This window comes from Halichoerus grypus, chromosome 1 (genome assembly GCF_964656455.1).
Source record: "Halichoerus grypus chromosome 1, mHalGry1.hap1.1, whole genome shotgun sequence".
NCBI classification, from domain to species: domain Eukaryota; kingdom Metazoa; phylum Chordata; class Mammalia; order Carnivora; family Phocidae; genus Halichoerus; species Halichoerus grypus.
This window is the reverse complement of record NC_135712.1, coordinates 118,495,714-118,512,425: the sequence shown is the minus strand read 5'-3', so window position 1 is coordinate 118,512,425 and position 16,712 is coordinate 118,495,714. Positions and strand designations below refer to the sequence as shown.

Here is a 16,712-nt window from a genome sequence, read left to right as displayed (position 1 = left end):
TCATGGTCCCAGGGTCCTGGGATCGAGCCCCGCATCGGGCTCCCTGCTCAGCGGGAAGCCTGCTTCTCCCTCTGACCTTCCCCCTGCTTGTGTTCCCTCTCTCGCTGTGTGTCTCTCTGTCAAATAAATAAATAAAATCTTAAAAAAAAAAAAAAAAAAGATTTTATTTATTTATTTGAGAGAGAGAGAGAATGAGCGGTGGGGAGGGGCAGAGGGAGAAGAAGAGAGAAGAGGACTCTCTGCCAAGCAGGGAGCCTGACCTAGAGCTCCATCCCAGGGCCCAGGCCAAAGGCAGACACTCAACTGACTGAGCCACGGAGGCATCCCTCTACTGCCTTCTTGTTAGCAGGAGGGAAGACCTGAGCTTTGTGGAGCCATCTTGGAGCTCCTGAGTTGATAACTGATACAGTGGAAGAACCTTGAGGTAGGTGGAGGGAAATTGAGTGCTGATGGCACTGTTTGAGCCCCAAATCCAGCCATACCTGAAGTTAATTTTACTCCTGGGTTTTCCGGGAGCCAACAAATTCCCCCTGTGCTCATTGGAACTGCGCTTCTGTGCATCCTGGGGTGGGAGAGATGAGGTAAGTGTTCTCTGAGCCACTGCTGACATCTGATACTTCTGGGATTCTTTGTATTGAGTTTGACCTTCTACTGAGGTTGAGATAAACCCAATTGGCCAAGGCAAGCTGTTCCAGCTCAAAAAGTCCCCCCAAAATACTATGAAGCCATCAAAAAAAGAGAGAGAGAAAGAAATCTTGCCATTTGCAGTGACATGGATGGAACTAGAGGGTATTATGCTAAGCGAAATAAGTCAATCAGAGAAAGACAATTATCATATGATCTCACTGATAGGTGGAATTTAAGAAACAAAACAGGACCATAGGGGAAGAGAGGAAAAAAACAACAAGACGAAACCAGAGACGGAGGCAAACCATAAGAGACTCTTAATCCTAAGAAACAAACTGAGGGTTGCTGGGGGGGAGAGGGGCGAGGGGATGGGGTAACTGGGTGATGGACATTAAGGAGGGCATGTGATGTAATGAGCATTGGGTGTTATATAAGACTGATGAATCACAGGCCTGTACCTCTGAAACCAGTAATACATTATGTTAATTAATTGAATTAAAATAACAAATGTTTTAGAAAGTCCTCTGAAGCTTGTCCTTTACAAACATCCAGACCATTCTGAATCTTTGTGACCATTCCTGACCCCAGAGTGGGAGCCAACAACTTCAAGGCATGAATCTGAACTCTAAGATCAACACAGAGATACCAGCATTCCTATCGTGTATCACCTACAGAAAGCAACACACTTTCAGAAGATCTCATTGACACTGAAGTTAAAACTTCAACTCTAGATTTAGAAGAGCTTCTGGTAGGAGAGAGATGAGAAACTAATTGAATCGTTCCCATAATTACTAATTTAAATGTGTAAAGTATCACTGGTTTTCCTTTTATTCAAAGTTCTGCCTTTATTCCTTTCTTTAAGTGGTGGTAAAAATATCTAGGGGCGGGGCGGGTGTGGGTGCTGACTGGCTCGGTCCGAAGAGGTTGCTGCTCTGGGTCATGAGTTTGAGCCCCACTTTCGGTGCAGAGATTACTTAAATAAATAAACTTTAGAAAGAATTATCCAGGGTCATTTCTGCTTTTGTTCCTTTTTGGATCTTTTTTTTTTAACTGAAGTTAAACATACCCACAGTACAGTGCACAAATCTTAAGTGTACACCTTGATGGATTTAGCATATGGAAAACAAGTGATCTGTTCTCTTTGTGTCTGTGTCCTCATCTGTTAGGTGACTGTTAGTGAGGCAGCAATTCTCAGAGATTTCTTCCAAGCCAATGACCCCGTTCTGGATGTTGTCATGGAATAGCGCCTCTATCCCTGTTGCGGCATGTCTTTTTCCACACACCTGATGCCGTGGCTCTGCATGGTTGGCCCCAGATAAATCTTTGTTAGGCTGTTTCCCAGGACTGCCTCTGACACTACCTCCAGAAGCGCCCAGCTTTGGGAGCAGGAGGCTGTTGACCAAAGAGCCCACGGCCCACAGCACGGCCGCAGTCATCATGGTGAGCACGGCGCCTGGCTCAGGCGAATCGGAAGCCATCCCCACCACAGCGGTAAGTGAGCACATGACGAAGGGTTAGTAGATATTTACTGGATGGATGGACAAGTGGATGGATCTCAATTCCAAATCCTTCAGGGAGACAAAAAGAACTAAACAAAGAAGAAAGCTGGTTCTCAGGTAATCAGGCTGTTGTCTTGACAGGAAAGAGGATTCCCTGGCCACCCAGCCTGATGCATATTGTTCAAATCAATCTCCAGTTTCACTGCAGTGTAACCGCGCAATCAGACTGCTTGGAAATCCTCTGGAGTCAGCATCTTGCTTTAAGCCGTAAGGAAACCAGAGCATTTATAAATTGTTTGCCGAAGGGTTTGTTTTATGCCTGATAGTGTTAGATCGGCTGGGGAAAAAGCATGTGTATCAGTTAAGATGCTTTGGACAGCAATCCATCTTGTTAAGGCAACTTAACAAGATGTCCCAAAGTAGGCAGTTCCAAAGCTCAGTTGTATCAACAAGGACCTGTGCCTTTATTCACATCTGTCAACTGTTTATAATACCCACGCTCACAGAAGATGGCCAGAGCACCAGGCCCTCACACGTCCAAAAGCAAGAAGAAAGGGCAGCAGGGTAGCACTTTCTCCCTACTTTTCAGCAGCCCAAATCCACAGGTAGTCAGACCAATCCCTGGCAAGCAGGAAAGGCATGGTTGCAGTAACAGTTATCCTCTGGGATTGAGTCATGGTCACCAATTAACTGTCCAGAATCAGGGCTCTTTGATCATGGAAGGAGAAGACATGAATTATGAGTGAGCAACCAGCGAGTTCTCTATAGCATGGCCCCATTGGCCGTCATTGGCGATCATCCAGGCCAATCCAAATTCAAGGAAATAAATTATTTTTTAACTTTAAATAATCTACTTCCACAGTAAAATTGGATGATAGCCATTGACCAGGCAACCAAGGGCTCTGCATAAAAAGCCCTAGTGGCTTCTAGAGGCCGTTGGTGACAATGAAGGCCTTCTTGCTCTGTTTACCACAGATTCTCTCCAGCAAATGTAGAGACTTGATAAGTGTGTCGGCCTCTTCCTGGGTAAAGGTCACGACTCTCAGAGAAAGCAGCTCATTGTGTGGCCTAGCAGAACAGACATCACTTGTTTTTTCTTAGTAAAACTCAGCAGTCTGGGACCAGAACTGAGTACCCTTCAACTTCCCTTGCCAGCTCCACCTCAAGAGCACACCCACATGAGCCTGGATAAATGGCCCTGTGAGGGAGGCATGTGGGGGTGGGCAATGACCCTGGGAGGGCCAGAGGTTGAGGGCAAGGGGTGATTTCCCAGGAAGTACCAAAAATGTCACCTAAGAGGCTCATGTACTAACAATTAGCCTTTTATTCCCACCCTTTCTCTGCAGTTATGCGGGTAGGACCAAGGCTACCCTGGGACGTACTGTGTGTGTGTGTGTGTGTGTGTGTGTGTGTGTGTGTGTGTGTGTGAGATCAGGATTGGTGTGTGTGCATGAGTAGGAGGGAAGTGGCAGGGCCAGAGGTCCAGAGAGTGAGTTGTACCTGTTGTGATTAATTCACCCCCAGGGATCACCCTGAGTCCACACAGTACCACTCTTTTCCCTCCCTCCCAGGTTTGGGAGGAACCCATGGGACCCACTGGTGTATGCTGGATCATTATCACTGTCATGGGCTCTCTTGGCCTCTTTTCTACCTTCTTTGGTGTTCTGCTGTCTCCCTCATCCTTTCTCCTTCTGTCCACGTTTGCCTGCAGTACTTTCCCCGAGAACATGATATGTGTTCTACTAGAGGCACTCAAGATCATTTCAGGGACACATAGACAAACATTTTCATAGTGGTTTTTTATAAAGATCTTATTTATTTATTTGACACAGAGAGAGAGATAGAGGGAGAGAGCACAAGCAGGGGGAGCGGCAGGGAGGCAGAGGGAGAGGGAGAAGCAGACTCCCGGCAGAGCAGGGAGCCCAATGCCGGGTTCCCTCCCAGGACCCTGGGATCATGAACTGAGCTGAAGGCAGCCGCTTAACCGACTGAGCCACCCAGGCGCCCCACATTTTTATAGTTTAATGGATATACGGTTATTTTACTCGTCATTACAAAAAACAATTGTTGTATATTGGCCCTGAGAATTCCATTGGTTCTTGAGTTCTTCCTCCAGGAAAAGAGTGTTGAACTCCCCCTAGAGGCTAGAGGAAAACAAGGCCCCGATGGAAGGAATTTAAATGGCATCTTGGAACCTAAAATCCGGTGATTTCACTCTTAAAAAATCATATCTTTGGTCTCCTAATCCAGTGCTTCTCTCTCCATATTATATTTCCGTTAAATGTATCTGGCTCATCTAGAACACTTTCTTTTTTCCTATTAACAAAAATCTTCTTGTAAATTACTCAGTAGAAATAACTGCTTTCTTAAGGACGATGTAGGGAGCTGGTAATTTCTGGTTCTTCCCTGAATTCTCATTCCACTTTCGTCTAAGTCTCTTAACAAATCTCTAAATATCTTTCTTTTAATTTCCTCATCCAGGAAATTACAGGACATTACCGATATTTTAATGAGTTCTTAGTTAAGAATCTCAAAGGTAATAGCTATCTGTAGCCTGGTTTCAAAGAAAGTTGAATTGAAATTAAATTCCAATGTCCCCAATAAAAAGCTCCATCATATACAAGATTACATAGCTCACATTTCTGTGCCAATCTTTTTTATAAATTCCTCTTTTCTCATTGCAGACCCAATGTAACTGAGACATCTAGTGTCCAGTACTAAGAAAAACAAATTTCTACTGATTGTGATTTTAAAGAATTCACCAAATCTGTTTTATGGTAATTGTGAGTAAAGCTATGAATTTCTCCCCCTCCCCCCCCCCTTAATTTCAGAAAACTTCTTCATGGTGCTTTCTGGGCTTAACCCTCTTCCAGGTGAAAATTATTTTCATATCACAGATGCTCACAAAAGGTTTCCCAAATTGAATGTTCTTGTTACAACAGTGTTGCCATTCACATGGATAAACTCCATCCCTTGAATCCCATCCCTCCTCCTCCGACTTTTAAAGCAGTTGGCCCAGATAGAAATTGCCTCTTTAACAAACAAACAAACACCCAAAAGCACAGAACTTGGAGGGCTTCCAGGTTGGCAAACATAGCCGTGCAGGGAGAGTGGTGCGTGCCCAACGAGGACATGCAAGCTTCATGCCCTTTTTTCTGAACCTTGCGCTAAGTATCTCTTCCATTTGGCTGTTCCTTAACTATACCCTTTTATAATAAATAGTAATCTAGGGGCGCCTGGGTGGCTCAGTTGGTTAAGCGACTGCCTTCGGCTCAGGTCATGATCCTGGAGTCCCTGGATCGAGTCCTACATCGGGCTCCCTGCTCGGCAGGGAGTCTGTTTCTCCCTCTGACCCTCCCCCCTCTCTCTCATTCTCTCTCTCTCAAATAAATAAATAAAATCTTTAAAAAAAATAAATAAATAGTAATCTAGTTAAGTGAAAAGAAAATGTCTCTCTTCTTCAGTGGCATTTGAGTCTAAGGTCATGCCTTGTTTCTGGATTTCTAGTCACTAAGTATGTACATATAAACAAGATATTTCAATTATTGTGTACATATACAAAATATATGTATTATATAAAATATGTCTTATGAACTATAAAATCATAAAATATTTTTATAATATAAAATACATAATATATAAATATATATGCAAATAACATATTCATTTTATCACATAATGAATAATATTTTCATACCATGATAACTTTAAGTGAAATATATCTTAAATATGACACCAAAAGCAAAAGCAACAACAAAAAATAGATTGGACATCATCAAAATTAAAAACTTCTGTGCTTCAAAGGACATTACCAAGAAGATGAAAACCCTCAGAATGGTGCAAAATATTTAAAAATCATACATCTGATATACGACATATCTAGAATATATAAAGTGCAATTACAACTCAATAATAAAAAGACATATAATCCAATTTTTAAATGGGCAAATGATCTATGCGGACATTTTTCCAAAGAAAAGATACAAATGGCTGACAAGCCCATGAAAACATGCTCAACACCACTAGTCATCAGGGAAATGCAAATCAAAACCACAATGAGATACTGCTTCACATCCACTAGAATCGCTATAATCCAAAAAACAGATAATAACAAGGTTAGGGAGCATGTAGAGAAATTGGAGTCAATTTCAGCAGTGCAGAAATATGCACCGCTGGTGGGAATGTAAAATGGTGCAACTTTTTTGGAAAAAATCGGGCAGTTCCTCAAAATATTAAACATAGAGGGACGCCTGGGTGGCTCAGACAGTTAAGCGTCTGCCTTCAGCTCAGGTCATGATCCCAGGGTCCTGGGATCGAGCCCCACATCCAGCTCCCTGCAGGGAGCCTGCTTCTCTCTCTCCCTCTGCCTGCCGCTCCCCCTGCTTGTCCTCTCTCTCTGTCAAATAAAAAATAAAAAATCTTTTAAAAAAATATTAAACATACAATTACTATAGGACCCAGCAATTCCACTCTTAGGTATATACTCAAGAGAAATGAAAGTATATGCTTGCACACAGACTTGTACACCAGTGTTCATGGCTGCATAATTCATAATGGCCAAAAAGTATAAACAACCCAAATGACCATCAACTGATGAAAGGATAAATAAAATGTGGTGTAACCACACTGCAGAATATTATTCAGCCATACGAATGAAGTAATGATGCATGCTACAACATGGATGAACCTTGAAAACATGCCAGGTGAAAGAAGCCAGACACAGATTACATAATGCATGATGCCATTTATATAAAGGGTCCAGAGTAGGCAAATCTTTAATGATAGAAAGTAAATTAACGATTGGTTAGGGCTGCTTGGGGGGAAATGGAGAGTGACTCCTAAGAGGTATGGGGTTTCCTTTTGGAGTAAGGAAAATGTTATAAAATTGATGGTGATGGTGGTTGTAGAACTGTGATACTAAAAAGCATTGAATGACACACATTAAGTGAGTGAATTGTATGGTGTACAAATTGTATCTCAATAAAACTGTTATAAAGAAGTTAATTAGAAGTAGTAATATATTTTTAAATAATCAGCAAAATTATTTTTAAAATGCACAGTAACCCATACCCTGAAAATCTTTGTCACCTTTATTTCTACCCGTCTTGCAAAGGCTAAGGCAACCTCCCTGAATGTCTCTACAAAGGAATTTGTAGGGATTACTGCTGAAGTTAATCCTAGACTGTAGCTCCTTCAGGTGAAAATAAAACTCATTTATTCTAGAAAGAAGAAACCAAGTTCTCTACTTCGGAGGGAGGAAAGACCTCAGAAATAAATCAACCAATCACATTAAGTAGAAAAAGGACGTGAGAAAGGTGAAGAAATTAGAAACCACACTATGGCCTTGGCCAAGCCATGTTAACTTCTCTGAGCCCAGCTGCTGCCTCTGTTAATGGGAATAATCACCTTGCACACGGATTTCACACCAGGTTACCACAGGGCTGTTGCAAAGGTCAGAGGATTGTCTGCCAATAACGGTGACTTACTGCCCCAGTTTGCCAAGTTTCCCAGTTTTGAAACCAACGTAGTCCCCAGAAAACCTGGATGAGTTGGGTATCTCACTACCAATTGAATATTAACGTCCAAACTAGATTTTGGAGCACGGAAAGAAATACACATGTTAACAGGTGTCTAAATCAATATTCAGTTCATTTAAGTTAGAAAAATGTAAGCATAAAGTCACCTATAAACACAGTTGTTTTATTCATAAATATATATGTTCAAAAGTATAAAAATAATAATTTTCTCCCATCTTTGAACTAATGTTCATTAACATAAATTTAAAAGATTATGTTCCTCTGTCAAGTAACTATTTATATAAATTGACCTAACTAAATACCCATAAACATTTAAAACATTTACAAATTTCATGTCAGATGCTCTCAGACATTTCAGTTATCCCATATAACTGTTATAAATTAACAAACAAGGGGCGCCTGGGTGGCTCAGTCGGTTAAGAATCTGACTCTTGGTTTTGGCTCAGGTCTTGATCTCAGGATTGTGAGATGGAGCCCCACATCAGGCTCTGTGCCTAGCTCGTCGTCTGCTTAAGATTCTCTGTCTCCCTCTCCCTCTTCCCCTCCCCTCTGCACACTCCTTCTCTCTCTCTCAAATAAATAAATAAATCTTTTTGAAAAATTCAACAACCAAAATCTTGCTAAATCCAAACAATCATCAAAACTAAAAGGCAACCTACAGAATGGGAAAAGATATTTGCAAATGACATATCAGACAAAGGATTAGTATCCAAAAAATACAGAGAACTTACACAACTCAATAACCCCCAAACAAATAATCCAATTAAAAAATGGGCAGAAGACATGAACAGATATTTCTCCGAAGAAGACATACAGATGGCCAACAAATACATGAAGAGACGTTCATCATCACTTACCATCAGGGAAATGCAAATCAAAACTACAATGAGGTACCACCTCACACCTATCAGAATGGCTAACATCAACAACACAAGAAACGACGGGTGTTGGTGAGGTTGTGGAGAAAAAGGAACTCTCATGAACTGTTGGTGGGAATGCAAACTGGTACAGCCACTCTGGACAACAGAAGGGAGGTTCCTTAAAAAGTTAGAAATAGAACTACCTTATGCAATTGCACTATTGGGTATTCACCCAAAAAATACAAAAACACTAATTCAAAGGGATGCAAGCACCCCTGTTTATAGCAGCATGGTTGACAATAGCCAAGATATGGAAGCATTCCAAGTGTCCATCAATTAATGACTGGATAAAGATGATGTTGTAGGTATATACAGTGGAATATTATTCAGCCATAAAAAGAATGAAATCTTGCCATTTGCGATGACATGGGTGGAGCTAGAGAGTATTATGCTAAGCGAAATAAGTCCGAGAAAGATGAATACCATATGACTTCATTCACGTGGAATTTAAGAAACAAAACAAATGAGCAAAGGGAGAAAAAAGAAAAATCAAGAAACAGACTCTTAATTATGGAGAACAAACTGATAGTTACCAGAGAGAGGCGGGTGGGGGAGGAGTGAAACAGGTGATAGGGATTAGACAGTGCACTTGTGATCAACGAATGAGGTATGGAAGTGTTGAATCACTATATTGTTCACCTGAAACTAATATAACACTCTATGTTAACTAATTAGAATTAGTTAAAAATAAAAAATTAGTTAAAAAATAAAAAATATTTGCTAGAAAAAAATCTTGCTAAATCCACCAAAAAGTAATAATACATTAAATAAAACTTATTGATGTAGTAAATTAAATTTACTTAACATTCAAATTCTGTTTACAAACTTAATTATATTATCTTAGTTTCTAATTAAAATCTCTTAATTATCCAATAGAATAAATAACAAGCAGATTATAATGATTATACAACTTATATTTTCTTTAAGATTTTATTTATTTATTTGAGAGAGAGAGGGCAAGCACAGAGGGAGAGGGAGAAGCAGACTCCTTGCTGAGCAGGGAGCCCGATGCAGGACTTGATCCCAGGATCCCGAGATCATGACCTGAGCTGAAGGCAGACACTTAACTAACTGAGCCACCCAGGTGCCCCATATAACCACTTATATTTAACTCTAGTGTCTAATAGTATGAACTGTTGGTGGGAATGATTTACTTTATCATGCCCCAACTTTTTTCTCTATCTTCCTGCAAAGGTAGTTTATCCAAACCAGTTGCAGAGCTGCAATCTCAAATGAGAAGATGAACCCAGGACCCAGGATGCCCTCCACTGAGATGCTAACTCAGCACCGTTAATATTCTGAGTCTCCTTTTAGAGTATGCGACTGTCTAAGCCCGTGTGTTCCTTTCCCCAATTTTTACCTTAATCTCTTATGTAACTTTCAATTTTCTGATTTGAATTAAAGAGATACTGAATCCTATTTATAATCAGCCAACCTGTTGGTAAACAATCCTGGTTTACAGTGAAGAGATTTTTTTCCCTTCTCTAGTATCTGCCTTAATTGTCTTGTTTTCAAGTATTTTGAAACTTCTTGATGAACAATATTATAGGAGATACCCTTTAGAACATTTAAAAGCTTTGCAATATAAGGAAATAGAGACTTATAAATGTTACTGCCATTATTATTTGGTCAACGTTGATTACCTCCTCTATATCAATTCTTAATAAATACTGACTTGAATAAGATGTAAGGAGGTAGGGGAGCCTGGGTGGCTCAGTAGTTAAGCAGCTGCCTTCGGCTCAGGTCATGATCCCAGGGTCCTGGGATCGAGCCCCGCATCGGGCTCCCTGCTCAGTGGGGAGCCTGCTTCTCCCTCTCCCACTCCCCCTGCTTGTGTTCCCTCTCTCGCTGTGTCTCTCTCTGTCAAATAAATAAATAAAATCTTTAAAAAAAAAAAGATGTAAGGAGGTAAATCAAAATTCTATTCATTGTATTTTGAGAAATGGCTAGATGATTCTAACAGTTCATCTGGAAGAAAAAACAAACAGGAATAGGTAAGAAAAGTTTCAAAGGGAATAGTAATGAGGAAGACTTAGATATTAAGTTATTAAATAGTTATTGTGATCAAATATATGTGGTATTGGCACAGTAATTGACAGGCTGCTTAAGGGAACAGAAATGTGGGGTGCCTGGATGGCTCAGTGGGTTGAGCATCCCACTCTTGGTTTCCGCTCAGGTCATGGTCTCAGGATGGTGAAAACAAGCCCTGCATTGGGCTCTGCCCTGAATGTGGAGCCTGCTTAAGATTCTCTCTCCCTCTCTCTCTGCCCCTCCCGACTGTTTGTGCGCATGCGCTCTCTCTCTCTCTCAAAGAAAAAAATTTTTTAAATAAAAAAGGGAACAGAAATGAAAGTCATAAAATTGGTAATTACATATAAGATTATGTAGTTTACAACAAAAGAAGGAACACAAACCAATGAACAGTAAATGGTCTATAAAACAAATGGTGTTGAGATTATTGCCTATCTGGGGGAAATGTGAAGTTTGGTTCCAACAATATGCTAAAGTAAATTTCAAATGAATTAAAGAGTACAATGGAAAAAATAAAATTAGACAAACAAAATAAAAACTAAGTGCATCTGTATCTGATCTTTAAACAGAAAAGATATTTTCAGCCCAAAAATGATGACAACAATTATCACAAAGGATAAGATTGAGGATGGATCCATAAATATTGACAATTTCTATGTGATGAAAATACTACAAACAAGGCCACACACACACACATACAAAGTAGAAATATCAGTACATCATATATAGACACAAGAAGAAAACATGCTCCCTTTCCCATCTCTCCAAATAAAAGGATCATATAGAGGTTCCATTTCTGTTATGGAACCAGGAGACAGAAAAGGAAAGAAAAGACAAAATATCAAATACCAAAACACAGAACTTTAAAAAAGAGTTTGGGAATCTGTCCACGAGTAGAGCTACACAAGCCAACAATTCCACTTTAATACTGGCATAATAACCCACTGAGAAGAGACCACGGGTACTCAACATCATTCGAGTCAATAAGCTTTTCTCCTAAAATGAACAAATAGGCCAAGGTGTGCATACACATTTGACATATAGTGTTTAAAAATATGTGTCCCTATGAAGCATAATTAGTAACATCTTTGGCCAAGATTCTGTTAACCATTATGTTCATTCTTTTCCAGCATAATAACAGATGTTTACAATAATGACTGAGGAACTGCATGTTGTTGAAGTTTCTGTCCAATAATCTATCAATGAAAGTGTTGCCACACCATCACTGTCGAATGTACTTTCTATCACAAATATTTGTGTCTGCGAGTGACTCATGCGTAGCACACAAGGTAATTTTATTAATTGTTCCATTCCCTGACTACAGTTTATTACAGAAGATTCCTTTATCTGAAGTGTAGACAATGGCATTAAACACAGCTACTATTTAAGAGAGAAAAGGTAAGAAAACAGTAAGTTTGGCCTCGGAAATGCAGCCAAATTTAAAAATGCAAAACATTGTAAAATGCCGGAAAAGATCCTGGATCAGCAAAAGTTAGATAGGACTACCATACGTTTACTTGTAAAGAGCTATGTCATTGGGTAAAAAGCCAGATGTTGTGTTTTACCCAACAGGTGGCACTGCGCTAGCACCCTGCCTCAGGAACGCGAGCTGGGGAGAAAGGCTGCCCCAACCACCGAGACCACTTCCTGGAGCAGTGATCACGGGATCCAGTATTCGGCTGTGTTTGATTGTGGCCTTCGAGAACCTCACTCTGTCACAAAACATAACCCAGGAGCCCACACAAAGAGACACTTAGCAAAGTGTACTTGATGAGGATGATTCTAATCATTCTTCCTAGAGGTAAATTCATTTACGCATTCACTCATTTACTCCGTCAGTAAATATTTACTGAGTACCTATCATAGATCGGGCCCCAGGCTTGGTACTGGAGATATAATAGTGAAGGACCCTTTTCTTTTGGACCTTACGGTCTAGCGGAGGAAACAAACATTACTGAAATGCTGACATTAATGAAATAATTACTTACTATAGTAAGTGAACCAAAGGAAACATACAAACCATATAAAGATACAGACATTAGGACAAGGTGAATTAAGACAGAAAGAGTGCGTCAATAGGAACTAAGCTCTGTACAGAATAAGACAGGAATTGTCTAAAATGTTAAAACCTACCCTGTGCATATCTATTACGTTATTGGGAGTATCTGTGACTCTCTTAAAAATCACCCCTGCCATGGTAACCAACAGACGCAATAACCAACAAACAGAGAAAAAGTGCCCCATTCAGCTCCCATGAAATGTTACAGTGAAGCAAAAGTATGGATGGCCTCCATCCTTTCTCTCCAAAATCCCTTTCCTTCCTCTAGCCCCTCTCCCTCAAAGTGCAGTAATTTCATCAGAGACTGCACATAACCTATAACTTCAATTTCCCAAATATGGTTTTTCTTCATGGCAGTTCCCTTCTCATAAAGCAGCCAGAAACTCTAACTCTCTCAAAGCTGACATTCTAGTTTCTCACCCTGTTACTCAAGGATCTCCATGACGTGCTCTAAATTCCTTTCAGTCCCACTCCCCACTGGCCCCCGTGCAAATCCAGTGGGCAAAGAAGTATAACCACCACCCCTGGAATAGACATTGCCTATCTCTCTTTCCTGCCTCTGTTCCATGCCTTTCCCTCATGCCATTCCTGGCCACTGAAGTGGCTTTCTCTCTTGTCAATAAACGATGCCTTCCTTAAAACAAAATCACCAACTTTTTAGGTGTTAAAAGTCCTTTTTTAAAAAAAAACCAAAACATTGATGATATAAATAGTGGCTTGTTTCTAACATTTTGCTTGGCAAAATAAAAAGTCGATAACCCTACATTGGTCCTCACATTAAAAACATTCTATTACATGGATCTTTTGACTTGTAGAGTCAGAGAAACACAACCCTACAAAGAAGTCTCCCTTTGCAAGGCCTGGCCTGACTCCATTTGAGAGAAAATGGGAGGACTGTCCGAGGCCTGAGGGCTCTGTGAGTTCAGGCCAAGAGACACCGAGGATAGCAAAGAGCCCTTTCTCCTCTCTGTTAAGATTTGCCCTCAGAATTCTGGTTTCCTGTCTGAGGACCTACGTCTTCTTCCGGCCATTCACTGGACAGATGCCGTCTACCCACAGGGCTGCGGTCTCAGCCTTGCAGGCCTCAGTGGAACGACCACATCAGAACATGACGTGGTAGGAAGAATTATCAATGTATATAATGGTGATAATAGATTTTTGAAGTATCCAAATATGCCGCTTTCTCTTATATTTCCTTATGCAGACCTCCCTCGGCCCCCATACTTCCCGAGGTTTCCAGTTGCCTCAGGGAGGCTTAGGATTGTTCCAGGAGGAATGGAAAGGAAAAGAAAGGGAAAGTTAAGTATCAGCTTCCAAATAAGATTTTTGAAATTTTCATGATCTTAAAAGCTAGACTTTGTAAAGAGAAAAGATGTTCTAGATTCTTTTCTCTCTCTTGTTAACGTATCAAAAGCCAATTTGATCGTAGAGTTTTACATAGGGAAGTCCTGGAGTAAACAGGAAGAGAAAGAGGAACGCCCACCCTATCAGTTCTAGTGGACTATCTAGGAAAAAAAGGGAGACAGAGGTAGCGGAGGCCTCAGAGGTGAGCCTAATCTCCCTTCTCTGGATTCCACCCAAAGCAAGGTTTGTGAAGTAGGTGGAGGAAAGGTGGAGGGTTTCTGAAGACTTCATCTTTGGAACTCTGGGAGGGCCTGGCTTCGCAGGTCGGCTGGCACCACCCTGGGAGTGGCTACCTCAAGTTTTAACTCAACAGCATAGCATGATCCGGCTGGTAGAGAAGTAGAATAGAATTTCCTGGGCTGTCTCCAGGACCAGTATGGAAGAAATTGGACCAACGAGTTTCCATCTGCTCCAGCGAACAGGCCTGGAAAGTCGCTGAGTTGAGAGCCAATGGGCCTCCACAGAGAGGCCAAGGAAAAGGTGAATCAGCAGTAAGACTGGGGGTGGACACCCTAGGCAGGAGCCAGATGGAGGCTGTGGGGTCTGCAGCAGCAGCCAGAGCAGAGGCTGAGTCATCAGGGAGCACAAGCAGGCCTTCCAAGGCAGGAGAGACCAGACCGGAGGGACTGTAGTTACAACCTCAGTGGTGCTCACAGAACTTCCAGGGATGGGTTGGATACAACCCAGGGAGTGTCCAGACCACCCACCCACAGCAGAAATCAGCAAAGATGTAGAAGATTCTTCATGGACCTGAGGATCCTATCTTTTCTCTGTCCCTGCAGGGTCTTTTAGCCACAGCTCCACCAAAAATCCAGACACCATCTTGAAAAGACAAAAAAGAAGGATGCAGATACCTAAGAGACTAAGCATGTTTTTACCTCAAGAGAAGGACCATTTACCTAAAATGTCTATTTAAATTGTGTGCCAGAATATTTTTCTCTCTCTTCAGTGGTTGGAGGCTCACAAGGAAGACAAGAACTATTTTAGAGAAATGAAAATGCTGCATCTTCTTTGCACATTTGTGAGGAGGGTGAAAAAAATCTGCAACCCTTCACACATATGAGTGTTGCCAGCTTTTCCCGGCCTCCTCCCGTTGCTAAATTTGGTGCTGCTTAGCTGCTCAGTTCCTCCCATCCACCCACACCCAACTGTGGAGAAGAGCTTGGAGGGTCCAGACCAGATCTTTGGGACTTTCACTGCAGAATCAGGGGGATGAAAGGTGGAATAGAAATGGTATAAGCCACACGGGTAGATCACAAGGAGAAAGAATAAAAAGCAAACTCCTCTTGCAAGAGGCCATGGAGAGCAGGGAGCGTGGATGTGTTCAGAGGCATCGTGTAGGACAGGGAGATGGAGGGAGAGGATGGGCGGATGGGAGAGTTCACTATTCGGTAGAAAAAAGGTGAGGAATGGAATGGTTGGGTATTAGAGAAGAGGAAAGGGATTTTGGTAAGAACTGCTCCAGATTGCATCCTTGGATCTCCTTCATATTCCTTGAGATTAAAGGTAGAACCCAGGGGCACCTGGGTGGCTCAGTCGTTAAGCGTCTGCCTTCGGCTCAGGTCATGATCCCAGGGTCCTGGGATCGAGCCCCGCATCGGGCTCCCTGCTCCGCGGGAAGCCTGCTTCTCCCTTTCCCACTCCCCCTGCTTGTGTTCCCTCTCTCGCTATGTCTCTCTCTGTCAAATAAATAAATAAAATCTTTAAAAAATAATAAAAATAAAAAAAATAAAGGTAGAACTCGTCTCAGGACTTTGCTTTTTTGCACGCCACCCCCTCAGGGTCTGATCCACATGGCTGGCAGTTTTTTTGTTTCATTTTGTTTTTATAGATTTTATTTATTTATTTGACAGAGAGAGAGATAGCAAGAGCAGGAACCCAAGCAGGGGGAGTGGGAGAGGGAGAAGCAGTCTCCCTGCTGAGCAGGGAGCCCGATGTGGGGCTCGATCCCAGGACCCTGGGATCATGACCTAAGCTGAAGGCAGACACAACGACTGAGCCACCCAGGCACCCCAGGGCTGGCAGTTTTGACAGGTTTACAAATACATGAGCCTGCCATTTTATAAGCAGTGTATTCATGTAGAGCAGGGGTTCTCAACTGGGGCTGATGATGCCTCTCAGAGACCATTCAGCAAAGTCTGGAGACATTTTTGATGATCACAACTGGGGGATGCTGTTGGCCAGACATGATGTCAAACATCCTACGATGCATAGGACAGTCCCCAACAGCAAAGAATGATCCCAGCCAAAATGTCAATAGTACTGCAGGTGAGAAAACCTGACATGGAAAAATGGGGGAAGGGGCAGTTGTTTACCTACATCCTCTCTTCCCAAATACGAATTCTGTTTTTTCATTTTAAACACTTTTTTTCAAGCTTATGATATTAATTCTTCAACAGCACTAAATACATACAGCAATATTAGTCAAATCATAGATTCTGGGTTCCCAAAAACCTTTAAGTTAAGAGAATTCCTATTGAAGAATTCCAGACCCTATGGAAAAATCAAGTTGAATATTTGGAGTTTTCTAGAAAATTCATGAAAAGCTTTAATACATATTTTTATTCTCAATATAAAATACATAAAATTAGGGGTGCCTGGGTGGCTCAGTCGGTTAAGTGTCTGCCTTCGGCTC

The 16,712-nt window shown here is 41.5% G+C and overlaps 1 protein-coding gene across 1 annotated transcript in view; it reads left to right on the top strand.

Annotated features, from left to right (window-relative positions):
* ZBTB38 (zinc finger and BTB domain containing 38) overlaps nucleotides 1-15,866 on the top strand; it is a 164,553-nt gene extending 148,687 nt beyond the window's left edge. Inside the window, exons 1-5 of the transcript XR_013447313.1 lie at nucleotides 2,205-2,393; nucleotides 11,745-11,903; nucleotides 12,187-12,415; nucleotides 13,649-13,789; nucleotides 13,878-15,866. The gene's annotated coding sequence lies outside the window, so the exon portion shown is untranslated. Of the gene's footprint in view, nucleotides 2,394-11,744; nucleotides 11,904-12,186; nucleotides 12,416-13,648; nucleotides 13,790-13,877 lie in introns of the transcript that reaches the window.
* The last annotated feature ends 846 nt before the right edge of the window (nucleotides 15,867-16,712 follow it).